The sequence below is a fragment of the Priapulus caudatus genome, unplaced genomic scaffold, assembly GCF_000485595.1.
Source record: "Priapulus caudatus unplaced genomic scaffold, Priapulus_caudatus-5.0.1 Scaffold1584, whole genome shotgun sequence".
Taxonomy (NCBI): domain Eukaryota; kingdom Metazoa; phylum Priapulida; class Priapulimorpha; order Priapulimorphida; family Priapulidae; genus Priapulus; species Priapulus caudatus.
This window is the reverse complement of record NW_014578645.1, coordinates 12,828-20,133: the sequence shown is the minus strand read 5'-3', so window position 1 is coordinate 20,133 and position 7,306 is coordinate 12,828.

Genomic DNA, 7,306 nt, shown 5'->3' with positions numbered 1-7,306 from the left:
CACACACAATGTGCATGCTGACGATGTTTGTTAGTTTAAGAAACGATCGCCACTTAAGATAGGTTAATATCTGTATTATTATTCACGATTTTCTCCAAAGTTTTGCCCGGAGAGAGTCTGTCACTGACTCACAATTACGCGTATACACTATTATTTTCGAGAGCCATCCGTCGAAAAGCCATAGTCTGTCACGTGAGAGATCAGTCGCTACTATATAAGTGTTGTCAGTATGTTGGAGAATAGCTTCTTATTCGTATCATAAGTGATGTATATGCGTTAAATTGCTATGACACACTCCCTATATATCATACACATATGCTATATAATATATATTATACATATATTATATATATACATATATATATTATACATATATATATATATACAGTATATATATACTATATATATATACATATATACTATATATATACATTATATACTATATATATATACGCCTATACGCGCTACAGCAACTATTTATCTATGAGAGAAACAAATGCCATCCGTCCGCGATATCCATCCCTATGTCTAACTAGCCGAATGTCGCCGCCACCTTATTTGTCATTTTGGCTCCCCTGGCGTGGGGTGTCACTATGAAGAACGTGCAACATGTACGTAGGATGGATTAGCCACCGAGCCTCAGCTGCTGTAGATCGATATATCGCATAGATCGATATGGAGATTCATATATATATATATATATACACGCACAGCTTACGTATACGATTCTACGGTCGGAATATGAATATTTTTCGTGTTGTAGGCGAAACGATGTGAAACGATGTTGAAACCGATGTTCTACATGGTAGATTATATATCGTATCATTATTATATCATGATATATATATATACTTGTTACACAGCCGCTACCTTACTGCCGCTCACGATAAAATTCGACTTAAATTTATATATGTATTTTCATGAGTACTGAAATATTAATATCTATACATATATGATAATATATATATAATATAATATATATTGTTAGATAATTTAAACACAAGACATCAGCTTTTTGCCTGTTACTCAGAGTTTCACGCTGCGCGATCATCAGACAACTTTAATGATAATAAAAATAAACTTGTATTACATGTCCATAATCTCATTAATTCGCATAACTGCATTATGGAATGTATAGCAAGGGTTATATTCATTAAAAGTTGTCTGATGATCCGCGCAAGCGTGAAAACTCTTGAAGTAACAAGCAAAACAGTAGATTCTGTGGTTTAATCTACTCTACAATGGATCATTACGCTCGTGCCAGATTAAACTGCATTGAGCACTCTTACAGCAGTGTAGACCAAAGCATACAGATGGGCATATTACTATAGTATATATATATATACTAAGTTAGTTTATATATATAATAAGTAACGAGATAAGTACAATAAGAAAGTAAGAACAAAAGACTTGCATAAATTGCGCGCCATGTGTCGTCGCCCATTCCCTGGCACTTTTATACAGCACAACATATATAATAGCATGCATTTAGAGAAAAAAACTGGATTGGATAGATGTTTCGTAAAATGCTTTAGCGTTGATATGAAATCCGCCTTAGGCGCGCCACCTCCGGCCGCGAAGACGCACGCGAATCCCGACGCCTACTCTTTAATTGGCCGTAATGCATATATCATGAACATAGCTATATGAGCTATTGAAAACTGAGAAGCGGACTACAACTCTCTCACTCTCTCTCTCACTTTCTCTCTCTCTCTCTCGTCCTCTCGCGCTCTCTCTCTTCTAGCTGCAGGGCGCGCGCACGTGGGCGCTGCGAATCACGAAACACATGGGAGTGGGCTGCTGCAGCTACGTGAGTGCGTAAGTGCCGTTGAGTGCGGCTGCGTGCGTGCCGTGGCGTGAGTGCGTCCGTTCTCTTGAAGTGGCGTGCGTACGCGTGCGCGATTGCCGAAGAAGTGCAGGCGTGGTGCGAGTGCGTGCGTACGCGTGCTATACTGTGCGTGTCTGTAATCGCCGCACCAGCCGTGGGATCAAGAGCGACCGGGACGAGGGGGAGCTGGCGCAGCGCGCGCGACTTTCGTCGGCGCCGTAGCTAATGACTTAGCACCCGCCGCCGCGCGCCACCGGCCGCGCCGCCGCCGCCGGTAACACTCGCATTACGCTCCATTGCTGCATCGCTATTATCGGATTTCTTTCCGTCTTCGATGTGTGCTACACGGCGAGAGAAATATTAAAATACGGCAGAGTGGATGCTTGCGGAATTATTCTGATATACGGCGCTCTGGCAGGCTCTATGGACTCTATTTACTGCTGCCCGCGTTCACGTACGACTGGAGAGATCAGAAGCGAGAGAGATGAGGAAGCCAAGACGATGACGAGAGAGTATGATAGAGAGAGAGTACGAAGAGAGAGAGAGAAGAGAATAGAGCAGAAATGAGATAGATGACCGGAGAAGAATCGAGAACGAGATCGAGATGAGAGCAGCGTACGAGCAGAGATGAGCCAGTGAGAACAGAGAGACGGAGACAGCGAGAGCGAGATAGAGAAAGAGTCACTGCAATGACGTCACCAAACCGTCTTACCGCACGGCCTAGGTGGTAGCGTTGGTGCCGCTTGGCGCGCTTGGAGATACTACATGCCTTAGTAATAAGTGCAAAATCGGGACCGCAGCGCCGCCGCCGCGCCGCGCGACGACGACGACGACGACGACGACGACCGACGCCGACGCGACGACGACGACGACGACCGACGCACGACGACTAGCGACGACGACGCGACACCGCACCGACGCACTCGACGACGATGAGCGAGCGCACGACGACGACGAGACGACGACACGACGTCATAAATAACTAGATACAAGACAGCCATACAAAACGTCGGCCTAACCGTCAGTCACGACGCTAGGCATAGAAAAACACGAGAAGCAACTCGAGCGGTTTATTTTACTTAAAGTTTTTTTATTTAAGGGTTTTTATTCATTTTTTTAAAGGTTTTTTATTCATGTTTTTTTTATTTATGGTTGTTTATTTAAAGGTTTCTTTGATCTCCTCGTTTTCGTCGTTGCCGTTGGGTATTTGCGGTTGTTTTTTATTGTTAATGTTTTCGTCCCCCTTCGTTCCATGCATCGATCATTGTTCGTCAGCTGCTCGGCTTCACGCCGCTCTGAGTGTTTAGGTGACGCGTCGTTGCCGGTGTCACTTCGCGACGTGGCTGCCTACCGCGCAACGCACGAAACAATCGCAAGATACGATGAAATTAAAATCTCGAAGAGATTGAATTCTAACTCGCCATGTAAAATAATTTGCGGCCGCCATACCAATTACCGGGGTAATGGTGATGGGGTGTGGTGGCTGGTGGACGGGGGGCGCACTCAAACTAAGGGTATAGCTAATTAGGGCTATCAGGTTAAGGGTCGTAAGGCGTGGCTTATGCCGGAGAGTATCGTTGGTTGTAGGTCATTAGGGTTCACAGTGTTGAGGTTGGTTAGGTTAGGCTAGCATGGTTAGTGCATGTTAGGTTGCGTGTATTAAGGCGCGGTCACAGAGAGTGAGGTCATGGTTAGGGCGTTAGTTAGGTTGGAGTTAGGATGGGGTTAGGTTACCCACCAGACATCCGTCCGTGTACCATCGTGCTTCACGCCGACGCAGCTGTGAGTCGGCTTCTGCTAGCATCGAAGAACGACTACGGAGATGTCAGCAGCGTGTTCTGTGCTCCCCGCGCGCATCTCGCCGGCATTGACGCGCAGCCGACGAACACGCCACGGCGCGACAATTTCACCGACAGCGATTCCCCCATTATTCACCTGGTGCGACGGAAAGATACGAATCTCACACGCCCACGTCGCCCACTGAGGCAAGCGACCGGCCCTCCGACAGTATAAGAAAATGGATTTCGCGAGACAGTTAGAGCGGATCATCTTGAGGAAGCACTTATCTCTGCTAAAGATCCTTACAACCTATTCAATCTGCGTCAAGACTCGCACTAACGTCTTTCCGCCGCTCTCTCTCATCTGTCGTCAATTCGCCCTATAGAGCTCTAGACATACTCATCGCCGATCGAGATCAACGAAAGGTCCGTCGTCCAGTCGGCAAGCGACCCGCTCCAGCAGGCGACGCCGTGAACGCAAGATCCGCTGGAGGGGCGACAGGAGCGCATGCACAAGCCGCGCCCCCACTCGGCGGCGTCAATACTCCCGTGTCAGCATATGCTATACAACAAGTATTGTACGTGATCGCGGTGTACGTTCAAACAATTGACAATTAACAAAGTGTACGTCACAGTGTTAATAGATTAAAGATGCGTACGTGCTTTTTGAGCCTGTCGAAGTATTTGCAATGATGTTTTAATTAGATCGCCCTCGAGCTGAGATAATACCGAAAGTAGCAGTCGTATAATAAGTTGCATGACTCCTTCTATTTACTCACTTCGCCTTCTTCTCTCATGACACACACACACACACGCACGCGTGCACACACACACACCACACCACACACACAGCACACACACACACACACAGCACATTACACCCCCCCACACACCACACCACGCACGCGACGCACGCACGCACACACACACACACACACACACCACACATTACACACACACACACACACACACCACACACACACACACACACACACACACACATACACACACACACCACACACACACAGCACCACCACAACACCAACACACACACACATCACACACACACACACACACACATACACACACACCAGCATGATATTATAACAGAGAGAGAATCCCTCCTACCCTACAGACAGCATGACACGCTTGCATCCCCTGCCGGACGGACAGCCCTATCAGTCTGGCGTCTACATTACGTGATTTAATGCGATACACAGATATGTCATCGCGAATCACGCCAAACTTCGTCTATTCGACCCAATAATCGTCGTTATTATTATTATTATTACCTGTTTCTCGGAAACCCCGTCATCAGTGCTTACCGCGTGTCTGCAGACGTCGTGTGTCGCGAAACTGCGCGACCAGATCAAAGCCTCATAATAGGCGTGAGTTTCTTATATATAATCAGTAACGTGGTGCATGCACTATATAGGCGACCGTTACGGGGTGGCGTGGTTTCTAACACCGGCCGTACGTATATAATATATATGATAAATATAGTATATATTATATATAATTATAATAATATATATATATATATCATGCATTTCTATGTCACGTGCGTGTAGCATGTTTCACGTGTTACGCGTCGCAATTCGATCATTTAACACATTAGCTGTAATTATTATAGGTTAATGCCAAATTACTTACTCACCCACACGTCTATAGCTCGCCAATGATGGCATACGTGCGTGTAGCTCGTGCATTTTACCTCGCGACCTCATTCTAGGCCTACAGGTAAACTCGTACCTACTGATGCACCATTACTGATGCACCGTGGTTAGAGAGTAAGAAAGAACCTGAGTGTGAGTGTGAGCCTGAAGGTGGGAGAGGGCGGGGGTCGCCTTTGTGAAAGAGCCTCTGTCGCCTCCCTACCCCCCTCGCCCTCTATCCCCTACCCTGCCCCTTCCCGCCCTCCCCCGTCCCGCCAGCCCTCCTTAGCTACGCACCGCTATCTTAATAACTACATCTACTTAAACTTGGCAGAAGCACAAACAGCGCAAACTCTCAAACGAAGCAGGAGCGACTTTATCGGCAAAATTATTCATGTGTAATAGCGACCATATCAAGTGCATAGAAATACAGTATACTGATCATTACATGTGCACACCACGATTTATTCAGCGACCATATACATATATATAGGCGTATATATATGTATATATATATATAGTCAGTATATGCAGTATATGTAGTCAGTATAACATTCATATATTACATCAAACGATAACACTTTTCGATGTCATCATCTTCGTTGTCTGTGTTCCATCTAACAAATATAACCTCGTTGAATATGTGCTTTCCGACAACAAAGTATGCAGTCTAGAGACTAAAATATACAATCGTGTGCTAGTTCTCTCTCCCCATCTGCCAAAAATAGTAGATATATATCGAACATCAAAAACAAGATATTACAGGAGCACAGTTATCGTACACATAAATTGTTATGACGTCATTAGTCTGAAATGTCGACCATTTTAATGCGAAATGTCGTTGGGAAAAAGTTGCGACATTTTCAGAGTTATGATATAGCCATAGTCACAAATATTTATCACGCATTATGACAACGGACCCCGACGAGGGAACCACAGTGAACGTCAATATGTTCTTCCGCTAAGTCTTTACGTGTCGTCACAAGTATCAGGAATTCACAACCGTTTTCTCACCCGAGTCCCGCTCCGCTCCTTACATTGTTAATGAAACTTTACACACACAGGCGGCGCCACCGTTCAGTTGCACGCCGCAGCCACGTGACCACGTTCTGCGTTATATACACTATAGAATCAATAGTTCATAATAACAAATTTTCAATTATCGACTCTTGATAGAATATAATGTGTAAGTTACCGGCATAGTGTAACTAAGGTATTCTATAAAATGCCTAAAACTTCAAGATAACGTATAAAATCAAATCATTTGTGCACATTGCCTAGGTATTCTGTAGATTAAAATCCCTAGGTAACGTATATAAGGTCAGAATGAAATAAGCTGATTTCATACTTTGCCAAAAAATGCTAGACATTCTATAGAATAACTATGCATTCTAAACAATAGCTTAGATTCACACAATGCCGGTAACACGTACACTATCGAATTCTGTCCATGGGTGTGTTAGCTATTGTTCCTATCAAGAGCTAATAATACCAGGTATTATTAGCTCTTGATATTATATATACCCTCGTTGTCTACGGTTGTGGAGACCGTTGGTTACCTGATACCCTCTGGCGTGTCGATCAGGGTACAGTTAGACAATCGAGAGGATATTGGGTGGGAAGCTCTGAGAATGCTAGCAATATGATGTTCACACTTTAGGATTTCCCCTCTTCAGGTGTTATTAATGATTTATGGAGCTTGCGAACTACAATATCCGAGGAGACAATAAAAAAAGTTCATATTGTTTCTCGCTTTCACTCTCAATATCTTCGTTCATCGGCTTTTACTTTTATATACGAAAATGATAAAGCCGCGAGCTTAAGCGATCACGTGTGGCAAGCAACGGTAGGCACAAAGGTAGAAATATACGAGGGAAGGCGATCACTCTATCTAAGCTTACACGATTGAAAAGAGGGCGAGACTCTACGAAATGCGGTTGATAAATAATTTCATCACCCCGTTCTCTCTGTCTCCCTCCCCCACCCGTTCTCTCTCGCTCATCAACTTTCTCTCTCTCTCTCTCTCTCTCTCTCTCTCTCTCTCT